Source organism: Aphelocoma coerulescens, chromosome 7, assembly GCF_041296385.1.
Source record: "Aphelocoma coerulescens isolate FSJ_1873_10779 chromosome 7, UR_Acoe_1.0, whole genome shotgun sequence".
NCBI lineage: Eukaryota > Metazoa > Chordata > Aves > Passeriformes > Corvidae > Aphelocoma > Aphelocoma coerulescens.
The window spans coordinates 22,641,554-22,662,752 of NC_091021.1; the positions used below are offsets into that span (position 1 = coordinate 22,641,554).

At 37.5% G+C, this 21,199-nt stretch overlaps 1 protein-coding gene across 1 annotated transcript in view; it reads right to left on the minus strand.

Moving 5' to 3' along the window:
• The window catches only part of SLC4A10 (solute carrier family 4 member 10), a 94,252-nt gene extending 73,810 nt beyond the window's left edge, over window positions 1–20,442 (minus strand). The window contains exons 1-2 of the mRNA XM_069020822.1: window positions 20,367–20,442; window positions 8,677–8,823 (exon numbers count right to left, since the gene is read on the minus strand). The gene's annotated coding sequence lies outside the window, so the exon portion shown is untranslated. The remainder of the gene's footprint in view (window positions 1–8,676; window positions 8,824–20,366) is intronic.
• Between the last annotated feature and the right edge of the window lie 757 nt (window positions 20,443–21,199).

The following is a 21,199-nucleotide window of genomic DNA, read 5'->3' on the forward strand; positions in this document are numbered from 1 at the left end:
AAAAACTGATTATCCAGCAGAACAGCTCAGTGATTCCTTAAACATTGTCTAAATCAAGTTCAGTTCTATAACCATATTTGTAAGACAAGCTACACTATTCCATCTAACTGTGGAGAGCATCACTGCACAGGGTCCTCAAGCTCTTTGAATTTTGTAAAAAATGAGATGATATCACCCATTGAATGCTAATTAAAGAGCAAACACAGCTCTGATCCAAACAAATGAAACGGGCCACTGATACAGAAAATTAAATTCAGCAATAAAGATACCTCTTCGATACTAGTACTAAACTTGCTATAGCAATGAAACACAAACAATAAATGACAGTTTCCACCTCAGGCCTATTTGCTTAAACAGAGTGTAAAGATAGAGTACAGTCAAGCCTATTTAGTCCTTCACAAAGCAAGGAAACTAAACTCAAGAAGAAATACAGGAGTGGAGGAAGAGAGATATGGGCTCTCTTGCACCTGTTTCAGGGATATTGATGACTTTACAAGGTGTCATAATACAGCTCAATATGTTAGGTTTCTGCAGGGTCACTTCCTTTCTGCAGCACTGAGTATTACAAAGTGCTAGAGAATGGAACTGCAGGGGGTACAGCTACAGGAATTACTTTTGGTGAATCTCTGAAGAACAGCAACAAACTCCCTCACTTTTACCCTTTCTTTGCTTTCTCTTCTCTCTCACTGTTCAGTCCTCTTTCTTTTTTCTTTAAAACTGTGCTACTTTATTTTTTTTTTTTGAATCTGAGACTAGAAAGTACATTCTTGTTAAGAAGTGTGCAACTTTTAAAGACTAATATCCAGAAGGACAAAATTCAGTGAGATAGGAACTTACAAAGGATTACTGCATATGACTACTAACAGAACATGGAAAACAAGCTACTTTGGTAGAGAGCTGGACTGCAGTTAGAATCTGAGAATAAGCACTGCCAGGAACATCCTGTGCTCTTGATAAAATCAGCACTAGGACTGATTTACAGCAACTGCTACTGTTAAGTAATAAATGAGCAGTGTCGTACAGCAGAGCTGCAGCTTTATGACAGCTATGATCCTCATGCAAACACATGCTTTCAGCGTGGGAAGAAAAGCAGAGGATCAGAAATCTCTTGAAGTCAGGTGAGTAGTAACAAGGAATCACCTTACTGCAGTAATTTGCTCTTACCAGGTCTTCTGTGTAACAAGCTACTTGACTGACAACAGTGAATCAGAATCTTTCAGGCTGAAAAGACATCTAACATCATCGAGTCCAACCGCTAACCAAGCACTGCCAAGTCCACCACCAAACCACACCCCTAAGCACCACATTTAGAGAAATGACAAAATATGCACTAAATTATCTTCTCCTTTATTAACAAAGCAGTAAAAAAAGCTGCTAGATTCTGTCTATCTTTCTTTATTGCTGTGATTTCTATTGGTATTTGAAACCTGCAAGTCATGGCTTCATTTTCAGACAACAAGCTGGAAACTGAAAAAAAAAAAATTATCATTTCCTTTATAGTATAGTAAATTTTATTTCAAGGACAAAACCCTAAGAGACTTAACCAATAGGAAAATTATAATAAAAACAACAGATCTATTGGTCTACTTATAAAAGTGAATTAACAGGACTATTCATGAGCAATGCCAGATAAATTTGGCTCATATTCATAGGAGTAATAAATACCAAATATGTCATTAATATATTATATAGAAAATCAGTAATATGTGATTCAAAATCAGTATGGAAGAATACTTCAACTGCTGACTGTCAAACTGTGATAACCTAATCCTCAGTGCAGAAGCATAATATTTGCAAACTAGGACACAATGTTTTCTGCAGTCTAGGCAAACAGAAATTGGCTTGAATATTATTTTTGTCTATCCCTACTTCAAGTAGCACAGCCAGCATAAAAAAGAAAATTCTTCATACGATTATTGCTATTTCTAAAAAGTAATGAAAACAATCTAGATGAATCTTAAAAAAAATTTAATGAGTGAGATTAATCTGTTACAGTAGTATTTCTACCACTGTAGTTGTTTTATATCAGAGTTATCAGAAGGAACATGAATTTAAAGTTTCACAATAAGGCAGCTGATGAGTCTCCCAAATAACTAGTTCATTACCAGTTCAAGAAATCCTCCACGACCAGCTAGAACTGGGTAGAAAGTCTGGTACACAACAGGAGCAGGGGTACCATCCACAAGCACTCCTGCTTGGCTAATGAGCAGTTCAGTCAAGAAAAGTGAAGCAGCTTTGTGTTTGCTGTGGCTCCACCAGCCACTCTCTTTTATCCCTTGGTTTCTTTGGGCTTGTGCTCATTTCATACGTGCAGCACTTGCATCCAAACTACCTCTGATGCCTCAAATTCATTGCATGCATGCAAATTCTGAGTATTTCACATTTAAAAATCTGGCTGATTCCACTGGTCTATTAAAAGGGTGAAAATTAAGACCTGGTGCTTAAGCTATTGTTGAGCACACAAATTCAAAGTGGCACTCAGTGCTGCAGAAAGGGAGTCACCCTGCAGAAACCTGACATATTGAGCTATATTATGACACCTTGTAACAGCATCAACATCCCTGAAACAAGTGCAGGATGTGGGCATAGACATACCAAAGCAGCAGATTTGAAAGCCAGAATTTCTAATAACCTAATTCCCAGAGGGAAACATGAAGAGCTGCTCCCCGGAACAGCACTGAGTGCAGGTAGTGGCAAACAGTGTCCCACATCACCATCCCACCTTGCAAAACACAAGTAGAAAAGAACCATAACTGGCATTTCCCCCATTTAAAATATCCCCAAGTGCAACCACAGCTCTGGGTCAGGACTGCTCCCTCTTGCCTAATGGAACAAAGTAAAATCAAGACTTGGTCTGGGGTAACAAAGGAGGATCACTCAGTCCCTTCACATAAACTCAGCCCAGCAAACATTCTGTTCCACTACACCAGTCAGAGCAATCCACATCTCCTCCTCAGTGAGTGTGAGGGCTTCATCTGGGACAAACCACCCTGCCATCAGGCAGAACTGCACACAATCCACCAGGTGATATCACAAGCAGAAATACAGCTTTTAGTACATATAAAATGTATCCAAATTCTGTCCTCTGCTCTTGATAAACTCTGAAAAAATGTATTTCTAGTAACACTCTCTCAGCTCACTTGTCAGAACAGGTTTTTGTATTTCTCAGTCTGTCGAGCCTGCACTTAAGGGTAGAATTAGTAGGCAAATACTTTTTACTGGGGTCAGCAGATGATGGAGTAAGAGATTACTTTTTCTACATTAGAAAACATGCTAACTGTTAAAATAAAACTTGCATTACAGAAATTCACGTAAGATAGTAAGCAACATATGCAATATTTGTGCTTTGTGCTCTTGTACATTCACATTAAAATAATATTAAATATGCAAACCAATTTTTTTATTACCCACTGCACAGGACAAACTGCAGTCAGGGAGTTAACAGGTGTAACACAGTTGACATCAATAACAATGCCTTACAAACCAAGGGGAAATGGTGTGAAAAATTCACAGGATCAGAGAAAAGAAAGGCTCATTTCAGACACAAACATTCATCATCTTACTGCCTGCACTCACCACAGAAGTGGTGACTCTCCCCTAACCTCCTTCCTTTGCAGATTGGACTCTAGCTCAGCAATCAGTAAAGGTAAGGATCATAAATTCTTTTTTATTAATTAGAAAACGTAGTAAAAGTTAAAACAAAATTTGCATTACTAAAACTCACGTAAAATAGCAAACAACCATACAGGACACTTCTGAAAATCTCTTCATGGACCTTAGAAATCACATGTTGGGTTGGGAGAAAGTATTCCCTTTGTTACTCTCTGGCACTTTATCCCTACAGGTACAATCTGCTTCAGGAAACTCTCCCAGCATTTTCTTGACGTGAATTATTTCCATCAGCCCAGGGCTATGATAAATAATCATATCTTTTGTATCTGACAATATGGACAATTCCTAAGCTTTAGGTCTCTTCCTTTTGCTAGATTCTTAAAACTGATGTTATGAGACATTATTTTAATCCAGATTTGCAGCAATCTGTTCCACAGCTGCCCAGAGATTCAAATTTCCAAGTTCATCCTTCATCATACTAGCCTGTAGTTAAGAGTAGGTGAATTCTCTTAACAGCCATACTCTTTACAAATAATTAAATTTACCCTGCTAATAACCCCTCAGCACTTGGGATTAGGTACCAGATATAGCCAGATGAGTCTTTTCAATTTACTTTCTTCAAGTCCTTCTACTAACCAAGAGAAGCTCCCCCTTCCCAATTCACTTTTTTTTGCCTGCATTACCTTCAGGGAGTCTTTCCTGAACTGTGTGTGCAGTCCTGTGTCAGGCTCACCTCCAGGGCTGCTCTGCTTGCCTTGCCACATCCAGTATCATGAATTACAAATTTAAGCCTCTTTAAAAGTAGGGATTACTAAATCCAGATTTCTTAAAAGAACAAACCAAGCCTTCCACAAGCTTCAAAAGTGTCTAGTCATACAAGGCACACGAGACCATAATCTAACCCCAGCCCTCACAGCTCTATTCACTTTAACCCTCAACAAAACCTGTCCTTGAAGACACCCCATTTAGAGCTAAAGTCTTCCGATTCCACCATTTTAAAACAGCTACTTAAATATCTTTAACTGATCAGTACCAAAGAGCTGTTTCATTGGTTACAGGCAAGCAACAGACATCAAAAAAGCCACTGAAAACTGCCACTAAAATCCACATGCACACCAAGCACATGCAAGCCCACCAGCCAAAGGGAAATCTGCACCAGGCTTTCAGTGCCACCACGACCCATGGCACTGATGGAGCTTTGTGGCCCTGCAGCTCACAGGGGCTGGCACCCATCACCCTCACAAGCAGCACCAAGGAGATGCCCCAGGCAAGAAACCACAGGTTTTTGGGGTTTTTTTTTGTCAAATGAGTTTTAATTTTCATCAATTTCCTAATTTAATTCACAAAGTAGTCACAATACTTTCCCCACAAGGAAAGTTGTGGAGAAGGGGAGCTTAAGGCCAAAATGAAACTGGGGCCTTAATTACAAAAGCAGCATTTCATCTGAGAATAGTAAACCTCCAATAAAAGAAGTGTCACCTCTGCATTTTTAACTAGAGTTGATAAATTCACTAAATTTCTCCTTCTCTTTAAAAAGAAGAAACTTAAGAGACAAGATGGTGAAAATCCAGACCTTGAAATCACTTATCTTACAATTTTTACTACCCAAAAAAGCCTCTCAATATGCAAACCATGTAATCAGCTTATTGTGCAATTTACAGGCACATCATTATTGCAAAATGGAAACACCTTTTACAACCTCATCCCACCAAGAGGCAACAAACAGACAGCGAAAATCAGGTGTAGGGCAAAAAAACCCCAAAGCTAAGTAACTGAGCTGTGCCCTCAAATGACAGGAATCTTTTTCATTCTACTCACTACATATTCTGCATATTATTTGTCTAATCTGGAGTTATCTCTGAATCTGTATACTGAGAGCACTTGGGTTGTTTTTGAAAAGGGACACTAGGAGATAGAAAAAAAAGTTTATAAACTGATGTCAGAATGTTCTAAAAAATCTAATCTCTATAGAAACCTTCCCAGAAAGTAGCTGATACAGCTTTCCCAGCCAGGACTTACAGGGATTACCAGGAAGCATCCCCCTATTGTCATTACACTGGTGAGAGGTGTTTTCTACCCATGCTGATGCACAGAAAACAGTTTTTTACTGGACAGGAACCAGGGGGCACCTGTCCACTCTGCATGGGGCCCACACAGCCCCACAGCACAATGTGCACTGCACAGCTCCCTGGAGCAGTGATAGCAGAGCAAGATCTGCACATGATGCTACTGCCCAGATAAAGTTATAAATTATGACAAAAAATAATGCTTTATCCCATGCTGGGTTAACTGAGCAGTGTGGAGCACTTCATGTCTGAATATATCAGGTCTTTACTTGTTCCAGAATCTCTATTATTCAGTTGTTGGATCTTTTGCTTTTATTATATCTCCTTTCATACTTCACTGCTTCAAAACATTGCTAATTTATTCTCTTGTATCACAAAAATCCTTATGTACTTTTCTGACTTACTTCAAAGCACTGTTTTCTATCAGTTGGTCTCACAGTGCTTATTTTCTCCGTCTTTTCTTCTTGCACCTGCTCATCAAAATGTTTTTTTCTTTCCCCTCCTCGCTCCCAGTTCCCAAGCATACAGGCTTCTACTATTTGGCAGAAATGCATTAAAAGGTGTCTACAGAGAGATGGAGCTAAGCATTTCTGCTTGCTCAATTAAATCAGAATAATTCATAAATTAAGTGACTAGTTTGGATCTACTCTCCCAGGTAATACAGTCCCTCATACTGAGTTATGCATCAAGAAAAGGAAGTGCATCTGTCTTCCTTTGAGTTTCATTCAGCCCTGGTTACTGTTAGAAATTTGTAGTCATGGGGAAGAAGATCTAAAGAGCTTATTGAGGTTTAATAGGTTCAGATTTAGTGTGGGAAGTATCTGTTGCTCCCTCTGTGCAAACAAAATATAGAAAAACTATGCTTATATTCTCTCTAAAGGCAAGGCTTCTCCCCAGGCAGCACAACAAGCTGCCTGAAACTCCTGTAAGGAAAAACCATAGTAAAAGAAGGATGTGGATATAGACTACTATAAATCTCTGTATTATTTTTTCTGCCTGCTCTGTATGTGCTCAACCTCACCATCACTGTAGCATTTTAAGATTTGCCTTCATTATGCAAATCCCTTTCACTCTTGTCTATAGAATGCCACATTTCTGCCTGGATGGACAGATCTCAAAGCTCATAATCTGGTTCACGGGCCAAACTTCCAGGAGTCAGATAGACAAAGGGAAAAACCCTCAAAATTTACTATTCAGATAATTATTCACGGTGAAAGATTGGATATTTCCAGATTTGTGGTTCTACCTTTGTATTCTTTGAATTGTTATCAACCAAGCACTTTGAATATCTTTAGCATTCTGAATTCAGAAAAGATTTCCATATTTCTGGCCTGTAACTTGTCTGTCAGGTGATACCACTTACACACACCCTTTAATTGGTAGTTATATTACCTTTAAAAGTGAAAATGTGACTTAAAAAACTGCAGACCTGTACTCATTTCTTGAGGTACACCAGAGGACGAGTGCAGTGAACATCAATTACAAATGCACTTCAGACCTATCTCTTTTTTTCATATTCCTGCTATTTCACCCTCAGAGATCCTTTGAACATAGGCTGATTTACCCAGCACAGAATTGTGTCGAACACTGCATTTTACTGTACGCAAAAATGTCAAAGACTATTAAGGACAGATTCAGCCAGTTAATTCCTTTTTTTTTTTTCTTTACTTTTGACATTAAGAAGGACACAAGTCTAGGTCTCCAGAAGTTGAAAGAACAGAGCTAAGTTCTCAGCCAAAATGTGTCACATACTGGCACTTAAATAAAACCAGATGACTCAACAGAAGACAGTATTTCATAGTTCAAGATATCTCACTTCTTGGCTAATGTAACTTTCAATTGTTTCTTTTTAATCTGACTTTATATGTATATATGCATATTCTTTTTGAAAACTGTTTTAATAATTTATGAACTTTGTTTTTTTTCCAAGGAACTGGTTTCAATATAGTATTGGGTCTTTGTACGTTCGAAATCAATTCCAGACAGAACCACCACAGCCAATTTTTTCTTCACTGTTCAGTCTTCAAAGTGTAACTTGTATCTGCTAAGTTTGAAAAAGTCTTGACTTTGTTTTACTCTCAGTACAATAAACCATTGTGCAAGAGTTGAGAATTTCATGCTCTAACCATCAGCACTTACAATATACTTGCTCAAAAGCTTTCCACACACATAATACAAGCTTCTGATTAAAAGGAAGTCTTATAATTACTATTTTGTAACCTGAAATTACACTGACACATTTCCCTAATGATTTAAAAACACAAATTGTTTGCTATGCATGCTTCCATTATATTTTAAACACTTAATGCCTTGGACATTTTATCACATATACTTTTTATTTTTGAACAGCACATAATTTTCTCATGTTTTGAGACAAAGCTTGAGTAATTTATTAATGACAACCTTTTTCTCTTCTCTGTAATGTTTTCTAATGTAAAATTTTAGGAGTTTCATATCAGGTTTGTTTACTGAAAGGTGTTTTTTTCCTGCTTGCTCTCAATTCCTCAGTTAGCAGATTCATGTTACAATGGCACATTTACAGTGTCATGTTAAGAAAAGGGTAAACACAACCTAGACCATGGTTTGAATCTGATAAAACTCTGCAGCTTCAGTAACATCAACATTATTAAAAAACTAATGGTAAAGGACCACAGCTCTTCTATGTTACATTTTCGGGGCAAATACTCCAGAGCCTTCCCTGAGGGCAGCTGGTGCCATAAAGCACTTCCCCCCCTCAGTGGTGGAGCAGCCTGTCTTTGTGAGAACACTTAGGAACAGCCTCTCACAGTGCTCCTTCAGTGCTAGAAACTACTGAGCTTTCTCATTGACTGCCACTGGCTGCTACCCTTCAGTGGATTTGTTCAAAGGAATGAATCAGCAGCAGAGGTTCTGGTGGATTCTCCCAATTCCAGTTGCTAATCATGTCTGAGCAATAACAGGACAGATCATGCTAATGTTTGTTATTAAAAGACCTATCAAAAAATAAAATTTGTCTTACCAAAAGGAGGAGATTCTCTCCCATCTTCCAATCCTGAATCTCGCTCTCTGTCTCTCTTTCTGTGTTTATGCCCGCGGTGCCGATGGCGTCGGTGACTTTTTCTTCCACCCAATGGCACGTGAACCCCAATGAACAACGTTCGATGGCCTACAGGTAAAAAAGGTACCTTTCAGAAAGGAGCTATGGCAACAGAACAACAAAATTAACAACCTTGATAGCACAAATGGTGTAATTACTATTATAATTTTGAATTTATATCATATATACTACTCTAATGTTAATAGTCGTAACAGTATTGATAATGATGATTAAGCATCACAGATACACAACCCCTTGATACAGGAAGAAATCACAGTACTGAAGTCCTTACAATGCAGTGCCAGATTTGTTTTTTTCCTTCAAATTTGCATCTTTGTATGTGAATTTTCATTAAAGCCAGACAGGTGTTCTGTTAAATGTCTTCCAAAACAGTAACATGAAGAGACACATGGATCTCGTTGGATTGAACATTTGGTGAAGTTGCTGTTTGCTTTGTGTGTATAAGAACTTTACCAAACTCATTCCTATTTATGAGCCAAACCCTGACAGAATTCTTGTGGGAAATTCACTGAATAGAAAACGAAGGGGGGAAAAAAAAGATTGAAAAAAACAATAAAACACTATGTAAGCAAGAGAACAAATTCCCTATACAACTTTACGTGCTCACATCCTAAATAAATTGCTGGTAGCTTAGGGTGCTTTCATTTCTTCTGGTTTATTTTTTTAAATACATAAGAAGGTACATATTGCATGCCTGCTGCCTTCAAGACTGAGGAATTTTATGTTGCTGATCAAGCCCAAAATATTTAGCTCTCTTAGCTATGTGGGCTAACAGGATCAGAGCACAGTAAAGCATTTAGAAGGGGGAGAGCATAGCAGAACTGTGAAGAAAGAACCACTAACCAGAACAAATGGGAAAGGAATCATGACTCACTACAGGCAGGTCTCCTATGTTTACTCAGCAGAAAGACATAGTCCAGATTACTCATCTCAAATAACATTATTTTCTCCTTGAAATGAACATAACAAAGCTCATGGATAATTGCTGCTTTGCTGTAATCATTCAGCAGTGTCAATCATCTGAAAAAGGTCAAGAACATAAAGCTAAGGTAGCACAAGGAGTGTAATCCCATGGAGACTCCAGAGGAGGCAGAAAACCCAGCAAGGCAGCATGTGTCACAAAACATCAAAGAAATTCATGGCTGACAGGAATTCTCTGCAGAGACAGAGCTAAAAAAGCTGGAGAAAAGACTCTGGACACCACACTAGTTACTTCCTTAACTGTGATCAGTGTAGAGGAGACTACGAAGCAGAGGCATCAATTTTTGAGAGACTAGTCTTGTAGAGTCAGGAGATTTTCCTAAAACAATGCCCATGAGTTGAAAAATATTTATTTATTAAATACCTCTTTCTTCTTGCTTATTACATTTAACCCAAGAAATGGTTTAAAGAGAACTGCTGCCCTTTGTTTATTTCAAATGCATTGCAGTCAGAAGTGCATGACACAAGGAAAAATGCATTAAATAAAAAGAACTCATTAAAAAGATACTGAAGGACATGAGTAATGTAGTACTTTACATTTCCTTGTTCCCCTACTTGGATAGAAGAAAAAGCAAAACATTTTGAAAGGAATGGGTTTACCCTTCCTAAGACTTTAGTAATTTCCAGAGGTGCAAATGGATTGCTTTTTTAATTTAGTAATTTAGTACATTTCTGCTGCTTTGTGACAGAAGTGGGCATGCTTACCCTAATTTTCTCCCACGTCAATGATCAGATTGTACCTGCATCAGGAAATGCTGATTGAGATTCACATTTCAATTAATTTCCAGGGCTGAAACTAGGACTTGAGTCCAGACTGTACTTTATTCAGTACACTGGGAAACAGTGCCAGAACATTCGTGTGTGTGTGTGCCTGAATGCCACAGCAATTTTCCTTATACAGACACAATCAGTTCACATTGAAAAGAAACAGGAATGTGGAAACTGAAATAGATAACCAGAAAAAAGCAAAGTGGATTTTACTCTTTCTGTGTGAACCTACTGAGACCAGCAGAGTCCTACCTAGGCATAATTTCAATAAACCCATGGAGAAATGTAGGTGCTTATAACAAGGTTCAGACAAATAAGAGGAAAAGAAACTGACAGGGGAAAAGCAATAGTTTTCTACAGAAAAATCACAGAGCAAAATACAAAAAATCTGAGAGTTAAGTAGTTCTGTTTTATTAAAAGATCACAACTGTGGAGCAAAAAGAAGACCATCTGGGAACAAAAGAGTAATGAATTCTAAATTGCTGACAAAATGACAATGAATGATAGAAGCAGCAAAAAAAGAAAGAGGAAATACAAAAGAAATCCAATTACTGTATTACTTTATTTCAAGTAACCTTTCCATGGTAGGTATTCTGAACTAGAGCCCAGAATGTACGCAATGTACGTTTTTCTGTACAAATTGTCCAAGGCATTATTAAACAAGAGTTTACAGCAAGCTCTCTAAATTTGAAAAGATCAGAAGGTCAAACATGGACAGAGCAGGGCAGACCTCAGCAAAAACTGACTAAAATTTCTAAAAAGAAAGAGCATCTATAGTTGAGTGAAGTCAGGATCAATCAGGATATCCACTATCCAGGATATCCTTATAAATAGTAACTGATTGTATATGGGCATTTCTTTCATTTATCTTTAAGAACATTTTTGTGTGTTTTATTATTTACTTCATCAGGATGCCAACTAAAAATGCCTGACTGTTGCTCAAATATTGCTCAAATATTGTAAAATAATTCTGCTCTGCCATACATTTTCACAGCACCTAGCTCAATTAGACCATAATTTCTCATCCTTTTGGAAAGGCTACAAAGACACTAAAGCATGGGAAATAGTAACAACTGTAAGTCATAGTAGGCTACAAACCACTGACATCAAGTACAACCTAATGACCATTCTCACACAGAATTGACACATGGTTTAAGAGGTGAACGTAACAGCTTGCTCTCCCTACCAAATGGGTGTGTTTTCTGTGTTAAAATTGTTTGTGGAAGAATGGGAGGCACTGGGGCAAAAAAATCTGTACTCTTAGCATTCCATTAAATAGATCTTAATTCCACTAAATTACAGGAAACATTTACAAATCCTTTCTCTCCATCTCCATTTTCCCTTGAAATGTCACATCACTCAAATAATTGTAATGGGATTTCCAGAAGTACCTAAGTTAAGTCATCAAGCACCATCAATTATAATGGGTTATGTGTTTTCAGAGCTTTAGAAATCCCACTACATTTCTTTTTCCTTCCACTTATTTAATGCATAAGATAAGTAGCTAGGATAAGCTTCTGGTTTTAAAGACCCAGAATTCTAGGTTCTGAAAACTATTTCTAAATGTTACTTCTGTCATTTTCAAGGGATATGCAGAAAATGCTTACTATTCTGAGCCTGGTTTTTTAGATGATTAATTTTCTATTGGGTTCTTAAAATAAATTTAAATGTAAGGAATTATTTCTCCTTTGAAAAACAGCAACCCCAAACACCACTTCTGCTTAGCTTTTGTTCTGAGAATGTCTCTTCAAGACATATCCATATTAATAATGTATATTTCATATCTCTCTTTTCTAGGGCAATGAAATCATACCTCCACAAACTGAAGACATTTAGAGCACAATACATATTTTCTTCAAAAGTGTAGGGGAGATCCTGATTTTTACACATGGCTATATGCACTTTCATCTGTCTCAAAAATAATTATAATTAACAGGATCCCTTTTAAATATTTTATAATATCATTTGGATTTAATGCAATCCTGTAAAAAATTAAAAGAATGCTTTATAACATGGGTTATTATTTCTTCAGTCCTTAGAATACTTTAACTTGAGGAGTGTTTACCTTTGAGGGTAAGCCACAAGCTCTTATGCTATAAATGCATACATTTGAACTACCTTTATATTCTGGGTTTTGTTTGATGCCTTAAGAGGCCTCCTAGAAACAGAGACTAGACAGGAGTAAGGGAATAAAAGTAGGGAATTATTTGAAAGGCCTTCAAAGGTACCCCCTGGGGAGCCAGAGGCTACTGCAAGATGGACCCCAAGGTGGACCCCAGGTCACGAGGTCTTCACACTTTTATAGGTTTGGTTCATTTGCATAGAAGGGTTAATTCTCCAATTAAAGCTTCAGTTTAATGAAGTAATTCGTCTCAGCTTACCCCCTCTTAGAGGCTCTTTGGTTCATACTTTTGGGCCTAGGACAGTCTAGGTGTCCTTGAAGAGCAGGCCCGGAGAGGCTTTGTTATGTCTAACCAGCACAAGAGAGCAGAAATTAACAGGCTACAAGAAACTTCAGAGGCACACACTAAGCAGTACAGAATCTGAAAAATATAGAAGTTAAAACCTAAGGCCTCATGTTCCCAAGCTATGTGCAATTTGATTCAAAATACAGTCTTTTTTTAATAAACAATCTTTATACAATTTACCAGTGAATATGTAGCATTGTATAAAGGTCATTGCAGAGCAGATTGATTGAGTGCATTGCATTTCTTTAATAAGCTTTCACATTGTAAATAACCTTCGTGTATTGCTGTATTTTCTCAGAGGGTCTGTTTTTAAAAATTATTTGCTCCTGAATCCTAATACTGAAAATACTAATGCATGTGGTCATGTTTCACTTTCCTAGCAGCCCATCTGGAATAAATCAACATTTTAGTCCAGAGTGTGTTTTTGCAAAAACAGAATCATAGTCTTTCTACAATAAAACACTACTGATGCTAATGTAAGGTTAATAGAAAAAGCTCAGAAGACCAGATGAATCCTATGGCTCACTGATACCTAAGCCAATTCTGCCTTTTAAAATTGTAACATAAACACAGCACAAACTATGGAGAAGAGCAAACCTCTCTCAGGTCTCCATGTTACACCAGGAATGTGGAACTCAACATGGCTGGTAGTGAACCAGCCAACTTGGTGGCAATTGTACAAAAAAATTACTGTCCTGGATCTGAACATCCATGAGCACCAGACGCTCAGGGTACATGTGCCTGTGCTGCTTTCCACCTGGGATTATCAGAATCTGCCTGAGGCACCTGCTGACACCAAGGCTTTCAGATCCCTGCTCACAGGCATGGAGGGAAGGGGCAGATAAGGGAACAGATGGGTCTTGAAACACCTCCAGAAAGAGCAAAGTCAGGCTTCTGTGACCTACTGAGGAAGCACACTTCAAAGGCAAGATGCCTTGAGAGAGGATACTTTGCCAGTGGCTCAAGCCAAGTCTCAGATGACTGCTGACCTCAGCAGGACCAGAGGGGTTTCTCCGTCCTCTGGAAAACACTCAGTGCCTTGAAGCCTCTTTTATGCATTGACAGCTAAAGTTGAACCAAATGCAATTTTTCATTCTCTCAAAAATGGACAGTGAGGTAGAGACAGAATACCATCAGTCCATGTAGGGTTAAAAAATTTGCCTTTTTCCTTATAGGAAAAAAAGTGATTATGGTGAATTGTGTAGGAGTAGAGAGTACATGACTCATGATTCGTTACTGTAGTGCAGCAGGGAGGCAGAGGTGAAGAAAAAGCAGAAAGGACAAAAGCAATCCTTCCTAAATTAACCATTTACATTGCTGTTTGTGGTTATGGTTTGCCCAAAATGCATTTTTCACCTTTTTGCTGTGCTATAATTTGTAGGAACTGACAAGAAAACCTTCAAAACATGTAATTTATATTCTAGAGTAGATTACAACATAAATTATAGAGGAAAAAATTAAAACACTATCCCTGGCCCAAGATAACATTAAGGACACATTGAATATGGAGGATAAGAGCATCTCACTGAAGTCATTAAAGTTAAGGACCTTTTAAAGAGCCTCGATCACTCACTGCCATCCCAAAAAAATCTTGCCTTTTAACAAAATATTTTTCCAGGTTGTGGGTGGGCTAAAAATTCTTTTTAACCAGCACTTACGTTCCAAATTTCCTACATTCCTCCAGAGAAGCCCAGAGGTGTTGTATGTATGGCTCGATCATGAGATCAGGACCTTGCCTGCCAGACAAAAGAAAAAAAAGCCAGCAGACACAGAATGTAAAAGGACCTGGCTCAGATACACAAGCTCTTTCCACTGATGGAGAGAGAAGCTGTGGTTATTGGAGGGAAGAATTTGGCCTATATTTCTAAACTAGCAACAAGCCAAAAAAAAAAAAAAAACCACCTCAGTACTAGTACAACTGAGTGTTAAAAAAGGAATGTTTCTGTCTTCTGATGCTGCAATTTAGCAGCTTTCACCAATAATGGCAAATTGGTTTGTGTCAGTTTCATCTGGGATTTCACAAAGTGAAATATTTGAAAATATTACTCCCTACAAATACTGAAAAGGTTTCCTGTCTGTGAAGCTCAGAGCAAATTCAAACCAAATTCACAACCAAATCTTATGATCAGCTAAAGACTGTGGTGTTCAACCAACACTGTGGCTCTTGTCTGCTTCCATTATTTCATTATTCATTTCAAAGAGATTTTGTGAACATGACCTTCAAAGTTATTCATTAATCTTCAAGGGGAACCACCTTCCCACAAACATAGAAACTCCTGAGAAGGGACAAGCGATCCCATCCAAAGGGATCAAACCAGGTGACTGCCAAGACAAAAGGAGAAAAGTGAGATCTCAAGGAATATTGAATTACATAGGAAAAAGAAAACAAAAACCAGATGAGAGGCAGTACAGAAACATGTGACTTAGAAATCACAAATGGAACAAGCTCCAGTATGTAATAGCTGGTAGGCAACAAAATGAAAGAGCAACCTTTCAGGTAGAGACTAAACCAAATCATTCCCTGACTCTGCTTCCACAGCTTTTATTGTGCCCATCTAAGTGCAGCAAACATCACTGCAAGGAGCACGAGTGAGGTCAAAGTGAACATCAGGGTGAGCAGGGTACCCAAGGGAAGCACAGGCAAGGCAGCTTGGAGCAGGGGATCTGTACTGACATGGTAACAAATTATTTGCAGTACGCTGTAGCAGCCTGGAAGCCAAAGGGAAGGGAAATCTTGATTGATGTTCCTGTCTGACCAAGCAGACCTGGTATCTGACTTGCTTCTACATTGAGACATAGGTGAATCAAGGCCATGTTAATATACTTTATATTCTCCTACTCCTATGAGCTGCTAGGTCCTATTAATTTTCAGGTAAAAAATGTCAGTGGCAGAGGGGTGTACTGTGATGTTATTTCTACCAAAAAGGTCCAGTCTCTGAGAATAGAAGGCTACTTAGAAAACTACAGCCACTCAAATTTCTACGTAATAATAATACATGGAGATTAGCATTTAATCACAATGAGGTTTTTAATATATTAACCCTAACAGTATATAATCAAAATTTCATGAAAATTATTTTTAAATTATTGTCACAAACTAGAACAAATCTAAAAAGAAAAAAAAATAACAGAACTATTTTTAAAAGAGAATAATTAAATACTCTGGAATTTCACCTTTTTTGTTCAGCAGGACATCTACTATAAAAATTAATCTTCATGCAGGTTTTTAATTACAAAATATCTCTACAAAATTTAAAATTAATTTTTAGTTTATTAAGTTTAAAGCCTCAGCTTCTGCATCATTCTGTGTTGTGCTAGTGACATTTATATCGTAATTAAGCTTGAATGTTTTTTGTGACTTTCAGTAAGCAATCCAAATAATCTGAATTTTATCCAAAGTGTCAGAATGCATATTCTGATGCACAGTGATGCATATACTGGATACAGTTTTTTACGTGTCCTCAGAGACGAGAAACACGGCAAACTTGATTTCCCATGAGGCAAATTTTCCTACGCCACTTAGGCAGCTTAAATGAATGAAACATAAAAACCTTAAGCAAAATCTTGACTTCTCTGAATCAAGGATAATTTTCCAATTTTCTCCAGCAGAGCCAGAATTCATCCCTGATTCATGCTTGGACCTTCACCTAACAATCTAATCTCCAGCCATCTTCCAGTTGAAGCTGCTTTTCAAACCAGGCCACAGCAATACCCACAGAAGTTCTGAAATACTCTCACAAAAATCCTCAATCTGCAGCTGGCCACCTCCAGCAAGGATGGCCATGGAACAGTCACTTTTCCTCTCAGCTAATATTATGGTGGGCATAAGGAAAAGACATTGGTCAGAGTGTATTTAATGTCAATCCCTTTGCATATCTACATAGTCCAAAAGTCTCAGCATGTGACCTGAGAGAATCTAACATCTCCAGCACAGTGCAATCCAAGTATTTTTGACTTAGGAGATAAAAAGTAGGTATATCCATTTGATCAGAAAACTCTTCTTCCTGAGCATACATTGAAGCAACGGCAGCCAGCCAGAGACAAGCCCATGGAATAAGCAGAGAGCAACGCTGATGTGCACATCTGTCCATGAAAACTTGCCTAGCTGCTCTCACAACAGGTACATGTACAACCTGTCCTTTGGCAATTAAGTACTTGAGCATCCAGAATCAGTGCCCAATTCTCGTTTAGGAATTCCACCACTGATAAAAATGAGAGCATATTTATTTCAGTAGGATTTTAGTCTGTACACACATTGAAAGATAACATGCGAAACAGGTGATTATAACCACAGAAGATAATCTTTTTTTGCTTTTAGAAATGCTTTCTCTGTCCCTACATTAATGCAGCAGTCAGACAAATGACTTATTCAGTATTACTGACTGATCCTGACCTTACAACTCACAAAAAATTATTTACATGGAAAAATAATTCATAATGAAAATCTGAATGCCAAAGCTCTGCAAACAATTCACCTCTAAAGCACTACAAAACTTAAGTAAAAAGATACAATTTGAAGTACTTACTGCAAGTATCATTACTGGCACTAATATGAGCATTACATCCCATAAGTACTGCAGTTCCTGTCTTAAGTTCCTAAATTTTTACTATACTGCTCAGGGAAAGAAAACATTGATCTAGAGAGACTGAGCCAAAAATCTATTCTTGTGTCTGTTCTTTGAGGCAGGATTAATCACCATATCTTCATGCTTTCAACAAGAAATGTACTTGCAATATACTTGCACAAGGACTGCCTAAAATATGCAAATCCAAATATTTGCTAGGCCAAGAAATTTCAGATGGAAATTTTAGTACACATTTAAATCAGTATTTCTGAAGTTCAAATGTTGATAGTGTAAAATTTAAAAAAAAAAAGGACAAAATACTTACAACTATAAGATCTAATAAGAAGAAATTGAATACTGATTTTTGGATTTAAACCTGTAGTTTTCCATACGAATTGCAATTTTTGAAATGTTGCTGTCATGGTGCCATTGAAACCTAAATGCTGGCAAAGCTAGTCTTCCCCAGAATATTCAGTAACTAGCTATTTACGTTTTTAAAACATAAACCCAATTAAATGTCTGTCAAAAGGCTAATTACATAATACATATGAATAGTCTGATTATATTCTTTTTCTAAGATATGCAATTAGCACCTGATTATTTAATTTCATATTTCATAGTTGTTATGTCATTAGGAAAAAGGTACATTCTTCAGCAGAACCCAACACAATGTTCAGTGAATAAGACAGACATTTGTGAGTCACATTCACTGTTTCCAGGGGGAGAAGTGCCTAGATGTACTGCAAAACAAATGGACATGCTGTTAACTGCAACTGGATATTAAAATCTGCAATCTCTTCAGAACTTACTATGTCACTTAGTATTTTTGAATGTAGTGATTATATACTTAAAGACAAACTGATTTGAACTTAAGAGTGAGCATGAAATTTATCTGAGAAAGATAACTGCATTATGAAGGATTGATTCTATACAGAAAAACTGTTTTCTTAGAACATTATGAAACATTGGGATTTTATTTTTAATAAAAGCAGATTCATTTGCTAACTGCAGCATTTTTCAGTATTCTAAATTTAATTCAATTTAAAATGATGGGAAGATTGTGGGAGTGTCACTGCCATGTTCCAATTTCTATTGATAACATCCTAGGAGCAGATCTTTGAAATAATATTTTCACTGATATTTCACAGGAGCAACTCTACACATATAGGATGGTGGGGAAAAAAGTAATTAAATACAGTTCTTAAATTATGTTCCATGTAGTCACATGTGGAACATCACAGTAATTCTGACAAACTTAATGCTTGAGTCTGCTCATGTGGCTGATCTTAAAGATGTCATTCCCCAGAAAGCTGTCCATTTTTGAAATGCCACCTTACCATCATCAATAAAATGACTCAGCAAAAGCCTATTTTTGTGGGTAGACTTACCCCGCAAAAACCCTTTGAGTCAGTACCACGGAGAAAGGGAGACAGGGAGCTCCCACTCTTCTATTAGGTGCTCCTCTAAGGACACCAGATACAATGGTTTCTCTTTGGTCAAGGATGCGATCAAGGGACTGAAGACCACAGAAGATTAAATGTGAGATTCAAAATAGGAGGTTTTTTGCCTAAGTCCAACACTGTCATTGCCAGCCTGACCCACTGGTATTCTTATCCCTGGAGACACCAAAACTCTAAATGCCACTCTGGAAACATCTTCCCTGAGGTATATCCTTGCACACACTCAGACTTCCCCAGACTGAGTGGAGAGCCACCAACCTCATACATGCTACACTGCACAACACTTAACATCCTTCTGTGAGAGACAACCTCATACAGACACAGCCAGGCCCCTTTCAAATGCAGCTGCATCAGCTTCTTGAGGGAGGCACTGCCGAAGGAAGCAGTAACAGGGAGTTGCTGTGTAACATGTTGGTATTTCCATGAAATCATCAATATGGCCAATATGTAGCAGAGAACACAGAGTTAATACAGCCAGAGAAAAAAAGAAAAAAATTATGAAGCAATAAATGGTAGGTGTTTAGAAAGCCCAAGTTCCTGCACAGATGGAGATATTTCTCTTAGAACTGAAGGAGGGAACTTTTCAGATGTAGCATGTTGATCTTAATATTTCTTTTGGGCTAGTTCATGTGGATCTGTGTGATAAAGACAGGAACCTCCATGTCCCACTACAAGAAGCTAACCAAATCAGTCAGTTCCAATCTCAGGAAAGGGATATCATATGTGCAACAGAAACCCATTTTCATGATAACTACGACTTGGGGGCTCACACAGCTCAATACAAGAGTTTAAGTACAGTAGTAACCAAAGTTTGAGATACACTAAAGAAATAGAAATGCAACTGACTCATTAGACCAATATTATGAAACAGTTCTCACAATTTCTCACTTTCTTCTACATGGTCATTTTAGGTGGTTTCCACAGTAGATATCATCAAGTATGTATCCAATCTGTGACACACCAGAATATTTTTGTTCAGCTGAAGATATGGCTAGGCAACTACATGAGGATTGTAATGCAAATGTAGAACCCTTGATAAGTACTAAATCAGCAGTCCTGTTTGCATCTGCATATTTGAAAGTTTGAAAGACTTACCTAAAGTCACACATCCGTATTTACACAACTTGACTATAGATCCCCAAAAACTAGCAAACTCCTTCCACCATCACCTGTTTCTGGACACTGCTGTAAGAAGACAGTAATATTTCTCTTTTTAAAATAAATTATGATATTTTACTCTCTTGTCTCTTTGCATCCCTGCTCAAATCAATGACTTTACATGTTAGAATTTTATTTCAGTACTTTCAGAAGAATGTGACAACATAAAGCACAGAGTAATCATCCCTCACCTTCTAGATCTTCCTTTTCAAAATGCGTCTTGAGAATGGAGCGAGTTCCACCTCTATCCACAACAGCCTCTTCATCATTTCTCTACAAAAGAGAAAAAAGGACAGCTAAGCTACTTTCATTTGGAAACTATTGTCAAGATTTTACAGTACTGTAAAACAAAGATGTTTTTAATATTTAATTATTGATTTTTCCAACTCAAGAACGAAAAGGGGTTTAAGAATTTAATTTTCCTTATTAAAATCTATTTCTTACGCATCAGTTTTTACTGAGGTGTGATTACAGCTAACTTTGATGTGCAAAACTTCTCATGGTAAACCCTGCAAGATGGTGAGTAAACACTGGTTACCAGAAACCAAGAAAAACATGAGTCAATAGGACAATAAAAGAGATGACAGAAGAAATGTCTGACCAAGGCATCTTTATTCTCGTTCACCTGAAGTAAGAGTTTGCACATGTATTTTTGTCTTTACACCAGGATCCTGAGCTACATGCAGAATTCCCAAATTATTATTACAAAGACTCCTTATACTTTGGCAAAGCTAGACAATAATACTCAGTGACAATATGGTAAGAAATAACTAACACCATGAAAACAACTGGCTTCACTTACTTGTGAATTGCAAAGACTTTGCCTTTCTTTACAAACACCAAGCTGAATTTAGTATAAAGGCAGGCAGCACACACTAAGAGCAGAAAACAGAAATGCTGTTCTTCCTCAGGAACATATTCATGTTTAATTTTTAGTCATACATGCATTTTAACTGTACTCTCTACTGCACTGTAAATGTAGTACGTTATCAACTAGCGTATTGTACTCAGGCTAGGTAAGCTA